This window comes from Chaetura pelagica, unplaced genomic scaffold (assembly GCF_000747805.2).
Source record: "Chaetura pelagica isolate M959 unplaced genomic scaffold, ChaPel_1.0 scaffold398, whole genome shotgun sequence".
Classification (NCBI taxonomy): Eukaryota; Metazoa; Chordata; class Aves; order Apodiformes; family Apodidae; genus Chaetura; species Chaetura pelagica.
In genome coordinates this window covers 278,301-285,781 of record NW_009954305.1, presented here as the reverse complement: position 1 = coordinate 285,781, position 7,481 = coordinate 278,301, and the positions used below count along the sequence as shown (strand labels likewise).

Below are 7,481 nucleotides of genomic sequence, written 5' to 3'. Positions count from 1 at the left end.
GCTCTTCGCATTCTTTAATCTTTGTAAATAATATCTGTAAAGCTTTTGCCATCTATAGCACTCGTATTGGACAACTTCACATAAAAAGAAAAAAAAAAGAAGGAGGGAACAGGATAAAGAGCAGGCTGATCAACCATCAGTCAGAGTTTCAGAATCAATAACTAATTTACTACAGCACTTTATTAATGTATAACTTAATGAGTTCTTGAGATCAAACATGGTTATTTTTCAAGGTGTAATATACCCCAAATTAACACTTAACATTTTTCTTTCTTTCCTTGATTAACCAGTGACACAACCATTATGGCAGTTAAATAAAAAATAAAATCTCATTACTCAACACATAAATATCCTTAGACGTGTTAGCAAAATACTATTGAAACTGTTTACACTAATGTGGTTTATTTTTCAGACTGCCCTTAGAGATCTGGGAGGACAACAATCTCCCCAGAGTGACAAATGACTGTGAGAAAGCAGTGGATAATAAGCTTTCCTGCTGGCAAAGCTATAGCTGGACATGATTAAGCCTTTAGGGTCTTACTGATGTCAGGGTTGTTACAGTTTCTTTTGTCAGGCAGGATAACTATCTATTTGAATAAAATAAATATGTATTGTTAGCAGATTGAAAACATGCACGGAAATAAACAAGTGTTTATATTTATATACAGAAAATACTTTCCTAATTGCTCTTCAGTTCTGAGTCAAGCATTGTTTGAAACCACACTGTTCAAAATAATTTTCTATTAATCATGGTTGCAGGGAAGACATATTAAAGAAAACTTATTTTCCAGTGAAATCTATGTGGTATTTCTAAGTTGGTATGTTATTTTTCTACATGTGATTTTTGTTATATTCTTCAAAATATTATTAAGAACACTCACCCGGGGAACTGATCATCACAGACTTTCTCCAAACTTTATTATTGTTGAACATTCCTTAAACAAATCTGTGGGAGTAGCATGTCTCATGTGGCATTTGATGTTTTCATCTCTGCCCTCAGACAATGATGCTACTAAACAAGATCCTGCACCACTTACATCAAAACACCTCCTAATCTATCTTTAGCATGAAATACCAAGTGAATTTAATAAGAAGAGCAAAAGAAACGTTATATTGCAGTATCTTTGTGCCTCACATGCTGCAGGGCTCATTACAGCTGAATAAATTAATTTCTAATGATTAGTTAAAATAGGTTTCACTGAAAAATGTGTATTTAAAAAGGCGCCTTTTAATTCTTAAAGGGCTTTTTAAAGAAAGAGTTCCAAGTGAAAATATTATATTCCAAAGCAATGTCAGTAACTCTTTCAAAACAATAGTGTGAGAGACAAAATTCTGCCTAGGCTTAGCCTAGAGAACAGGATAACTCCTCTTGAGTGACACATTTGAAATTAGTTACAGCACTTAGAGCGGAGTTTGTAAGACTGGTCTGGCAGTTTGACCTTACCAAAGAACTATGCAAATGTAAATCAAAGCCTGTAAGTAGCACACACAGCTCTTATCCCTGCAATGTCGTCTCACAAAATCACAGCAATTCCAGGAGCATAAAGCAAACAACTTAACAGCAGGAGAATTAATGAAAGAATTAGTCAGTTACTTCCAATAAAGAGAAACCAAAGAGTTTAGAGTTTCTCTTTAGCATTAGAGTCCTGCAGAGCACATTCAATTTTTTCACAAACGCAGACCAGTATTCTTCTCCAACTTGTTGTGATTCTACTCAATCAGAACAGCTGGACTGTCCTAGGACACTTTGGGATAAATCTGTTTGAAAAATTCAGATTCGGACAGAACTGAGCGTAAGTAAGATAGAATCTAGAGGAGCAGGAGTCTTGTGCCTTCGTGGAAGTGGCTTGAATGAAAAAAATTCTGTTCTAAATTAAACTGAGGATGCTCATAATTTTTGTAAACTAGAAATAGATAATCAAGGACCATTGCTGCAGATTAAATGGAATTAGCAATCTAAATTTAAAAGTCAAAGAAGATGTGGCCTTGTAGGTTAAAAGTTCTGTTGAATTATTAACTAGAACTCTCAAAAGAAACTTAGGGAAAATGATGCCAAGGATCCAGAGAAAGAGATTACGCTCTCTCCTCCAAGAAGTAAACAAACCCTTGAATTTTATAAATTCAGTCTTATACAAGACACAAATACCTAGTGTGAATACCTACTGCAATTACTAGTAGAAAGAGTGGCAATGCCAGAAGTTTACAAAGTGTTTAACTTGCAAGGACAATTACATTCTCACAGCTAATATGCTGAATGACAAAATCATGATTTATTTATAATGACAAAATCATATTATAAAGTCTGAGCAAGGTAAGATTTCAAGGACTGTTAATTTACTGGGATGGTGACTATTCTGGGCATTAGAGACAGCAAAGCCTTGAAGCATACAGGTTTTGCTGGACTCGGGACAGAACACACATCACCTTTCAGGATTAAGCTATGGGTTGATTATAAGATCTCACCTTAATTTTTGACCTTAAGAATGAAAAGTCATCAGGACAAATATTCTAGAAAATTAGGGCAGTTAGTAATTTCATTCTCTAAGATGTTCCTTGTTAACTGAGTCTTATTCTTTATTTGTCCATATGTGTACAGCAAGACACTAAAATCCACTGCTAGAGATTCTGGTCCTAGTCAAATAGTTTTTTACTGTTGAATACGCAAAGAGGTAAGAGGATCAGTTGTAAGAAACTCTATCAGTTCTAATGAAAGGAATACAAGTAGCATATCAGAGTGGCTCCTAGAGCTTTTATTATGGATCCCAAATATGGGAGTGGATTTTTTGAGATAACTGGAAGAAAATCCCCCTTCTCCAAGGAGGAGGAGGAGGCTACCTGGAGTACACAATGTGTTGTGATGAAAATGAAATTTCCAGTCTAACCTCTTCCTTATGAAAGTTGCAGTCCAGTATTAAAAACTGCCTGCAGCTGTGTTTGGTTCAGTAATGCCTTCTATGCAAAAAAGAATCACAGCAAGAAAAGGTTTTACCTTTTTTTCACTTTACAATGTGTTACAGCCACAAGCAAGAGAAGAAAAACTGTATTCTACATACATATATTTAAAACACTGAACTGCTTAAATTTCATCTACGTACTCTTGGAATATCTTCCACGAGTATCAAAAACACAGCTTCTTTTCACAGGCAGAATATCAAATTAGCCTAAATTATTTAATAAAAATGTCAAAATGGGACTCAAATAGACTTTGAACCCTCTATAAAAATTTTTGCCTCTCAGATGTCTAATGGGTGTTTTCCATTGTATTTCTTCCTGTATTCCAATAAAAATCACACTAATGATCTGAAATGAAAATATGCCCCAGGGAATATTTGATTAAAATGTATAATACTGAGGAACAATCATTCATTGGTAATCATAAATTCATAATACTGATGGTAAATTAAACTGTAAATTAAATTTTCTAGCAAGCAATATACTCTCCATGGACAGGTGGATTCAAAGTCTTTCCTAACATTGAATTATGTAGACAGAAACCATAGGTAAAAGCACATGGAAGTGTCTGTGTGACTATCACATCCTACTATGCATAAATGTTCGTAGAGAATGAGGTATCTCCACTGACTTAATATGTTGATATTGAATCACTATTGCATATCATTGTGTAACACAAATGAGTGGAACTACCCATAACAATTAGAAGTTGCATTAAAAATGTAAGAGGCAGACACTGAGCAGATATAAACCATTGCAGTTACAATGACATCACTAGGGCTATGCTAGTTTGGATTTGGTTGTTAAAATGCAATTATACTGCAGAACTAGATCTGTATTATAGCATGCTTGACCAAAGGGTAAAAAAGAGAGTAAAGTGCACATTCCAAGATGTATACAATTACATTTTCACAGTAGAAATTTTACCTGAGCTGTTAAAATATATTAATCAGAAAGATTGTTTTTGCAAGTAATTTAATGTAACTTATAAGATAAATCATTTGCATTTTTATGTAAATAAGAACACAGGTATTTTGATTCAGTACTTCAGCTGAAAAAATGTTGTTAGATCAAAACTGCAAAAAAACCCAAATTTTCACATCATGTCATTAATATTGTAAATACTTTGAGCTGGGCTTATTGGTGATATATCAAAAGCGGGGGAAAATCATACAACTGCCTGTATGATGTAAAGAGCTCATCTTGCTATGATTAGAAGGCTTTTCTGCCCAAAACTTACACCCATTCCAGGAAAGTTACATGAAAAAAACACACAGAACTTAAAATAACTGTTCTAGTAATGTTTTTGGAGAAGAACTGGAAGCACACTGGAGACAGGATTAGAGTTCAGAGATTTGGACAAATCAGAAAAAATAAATTTAAACCCTCAAGAATACAAGTCAGTCAGGAGAAGTGCAAAGAGCTCCCTGAAGAAAGAATGACCAGACAAAATTAGTAAAGCTCCAGGTCTGGGTTTATATCAGTGTCAGAGAACCATTTTACAAGGGCACAAACCGATTGAAGTGAGTTCACAGATGAGTATCTGGGATGAAAAGGACTCTAACAGAAATAAATTGGAAAAGCAGGGTTTTTAGGTCAAAGGAGGATAAGACTGAACAGAAACTATGACAGTCTTCACTTTGTGCAAGGTTGTTACAAAATTTAATCTTTTAATGTTTGTTGGGTAACTGACAGTAAGTGATACACTTAAGTTTCAGAAAAGATTTATAGTAAGATTTAAAAAATAATCCTAATATAATCAGTCAGATTTCCTAGGCATGTTATGGGCCCATCATTGCTTTAGTTGTTTCAAAAAATGTTAGAAATGGCTCATGCTTTAGAGCTAGGTAACAGACTAACTGACCACCTGACAAACTTACCAGCCTTTTTTTTTTTTTTTTAATGTTTCTATGAAAAATGACAATGCCCAGAGAAGACTGAATGACCCCTCATAAATTACACATCTCTTTGTTTAAGTACAGCCTATCAAGGATCTTCAACTGGATCAAATGTGACTTTGGATTGTTAAATCTTTGAGACAGAGATTCTTGTCTACTTGAGTCTGTGATATGTTGGCATAGCTGTTGATAAAAACAAACTAACAAATCTAATCAGTAAATTTGTTTCTCAAGAGGCCAGTATGGTGCTGCGAGTTTGTTCTGATGATGGGCTCCTCCCGCATTCTTGCTCTCCAGGTACTTGGATAATGGGGGGTTCTGACTATTTAGTTTTCTAGTAAATTAGTAATTAGTAAATATTTTTCAATAATGCTTTATTAAGTGTAGAAAGGAATATAATGGTATATAATATAGACTGAAAGAAGATACCAAGATTTCCAATTTTACAAACACAGAAAACTAATGAATTGTGGCAGCCTTCTCTTACGTGAGATGCCTTATTACCTGAACTTAATCTGACTAACACCTGCTTAAAGATCTTGTCAAAAAAAGCTGCTTTTGAAATAAAAGTTTTCTGGATTTTGTTCTCATTTGGGGTGTCTTCCTAATCAGCATCAGAAAAAAACCCCTAATTACCCAAAGACAAAACAGATGCATTTTGGTAGATGCATTTAAAAATCTGTGTATGATTTTCTTCAGTGTGTATTTCTTTGCCTCTGTGAAGAATAACCACTTAGAAATCAGGATTGCCTTTAAGCATAATGAAACAAAAGATCTGTATGCAAGATCAAGTGCACAGTTTCAATTATTAAAACAACATTCCTTTTGGTTTGTGGAAACATTAGTGCTGCTTCCTCCAGAGTAAAGGATGGAGAAAGCAGTTCTTTACTGGTGTTGGAGTTTTGTAATGTTTCTCTTCAGCACTTAGAAAATCTAATTTCCTGTGAATGGAGCTTGTGTTATCATCCATCACAACTCTTTTTGGGCAGGCTCCTCACTAATATTGCTTATAACATTTTGGACCGATAAGATGACTGTGATCTTTTCCAAGAAGAGATGCTTGGACCCAAATCAAAATAATCAAACAATATGTGTTAGGGCAGTACTAGCAACACACAGCAAGATTTCTGCTCTCTGACTTTAATGAAAGATCTTCTTTATCTAATTTGTAGGGTTCCTGGAGTATAGCCCTACTGCTGTTACCAGACTGTGTTATTAGTAATTTAACAGCACTGAAAGCTGAATGAAAGGATCTGTCAATCAAATTCTAAAATTACACAGTTATTTGATTTTTGGTGCCATACAGTGGGAAACACACACCAGCAATTTTGTGCATAAAGTAGGCAGAGGTATTACTAGAAACATGCAAGTAAAATGGACATATACAAAAAGTTTAGGTACAAAACCATATGCAAACCCAGCCAATTCTGTTTAGTTCTAAAAGATGAACCAGGTTATACAGCCAGCCAATCTAATAAAAAAGGTATTCAAGCACATTTTCAGTAACACTGTTACTTAGGTACAAGTTGGCAGACCAATATATTGCGTTCAGAGACCAGAAGATAGTATGCCATTCTGCTTTTTGTGGGCTTGTTTTGTTTGTGGGCTTTTCTGCAACTCTTTGAAAACATTATTACAGTAAAAGTTCTAAAATGCTTTTTAAGACATTCAGGTACAAAATGCAAGTTGTATTAGTAAAGAGTTACTAACTGAAGATTTCAGCAAGAGTCTTCGAAGCCTGCACAACTACCATGTTGTCAGCTAGAGACAGTTTTTCAGAACCCAGGGATATTTTTTAATATGGCTAAAAGACTTAAATATCTCAAACTGATGACCTTAGAGATAGGAGCTAAGATATACTTGAAGCTGGCTAATAACAAGGCTCCCAGCAGGGTGTCTGTGCAAGTACTTCCATCTTCTGTGGAATACAAGCACTTTACCTCCCATTAAATCATTGGTGTAATGTGCTTAGTATCCTTTGTACTCAGAAAGCAATCATTATTCCCATTAGGAATTGATACATGAAAATAGGTCTGACATATTCAAAAGGAATAAGTTTATAGATATTCTCAAGCATAAGGAGAAAGCCAGACTCCAAGGGCATAATACAACATTTCTTACTGCATTCAGGCTTCTGTGCCTGAGAAATCGTATGTGTTTAATCTGGGCCCCTACCAAGAGGGTATAAATGGGGCTTTATATAGTAGATGCAGTGATTTCAGCAAAGCTCTAGACCAGTTTGCTGGGTCCTTAAAACCTTTGAAGTCTCCTCTTAGTCTCCTTCTGTGCAGCTCAGGTTTTCAAATACTCAGTTTCTTCTCAAATATCTGAAACACTAGTTGCTTCAGACAGGGAGGTGGAGTGAAGTGGTACAGAGGTCACCATCACAGAGGAAATTTTACTGTGGTGTCATATTTAAGAATTTGAGCGTGGAAATGGTGTTAGGGAGAAAAATCTTATCAAAGCTTATCCCATCACAAAAAAAACCACCTGTATTTTCATGTCTGTTCTCTTACACATTTTTACAAGATATTATATCTAAATCTATTTATTATAATTAATTAATCAATTTATTGTTATAATTACAACATATAACTGAAATCAAAATAGCCAGATAAGTCACACTCTTTC

The 7,481-nt window shown here is 34.8% G+C and overlaps 1 protein-coding gene across 4 annotated transcripts in view; it reads right to left on the bottom strand.

Annotated features, from left to right (window-relative positions):
* KCNIP4 (Kv channel interacting protein 4) overlaps nucleotides 1-7,481 on the bottom strand; it is a 320,568-nt gene that overhangs the window by 59,615 nt on the left and 253,472 nt on the right. The window contains exon 2 of one of the 4 annotated variants that reach the window (XM_010003914.1): nucleotides 3,212-3,214. The exons of the other annotated variants lie outside the window; for them this stretch is intronic. The gene's annotated coding sequence lies outside the window, so the exon portion shown is untranslated. The remainder of the gene's footprint in view (nucleotides 1-3,211; nucleotides 3,215-7,481) is intronic. 4 annotated transcript variants of the gene reach the window in all.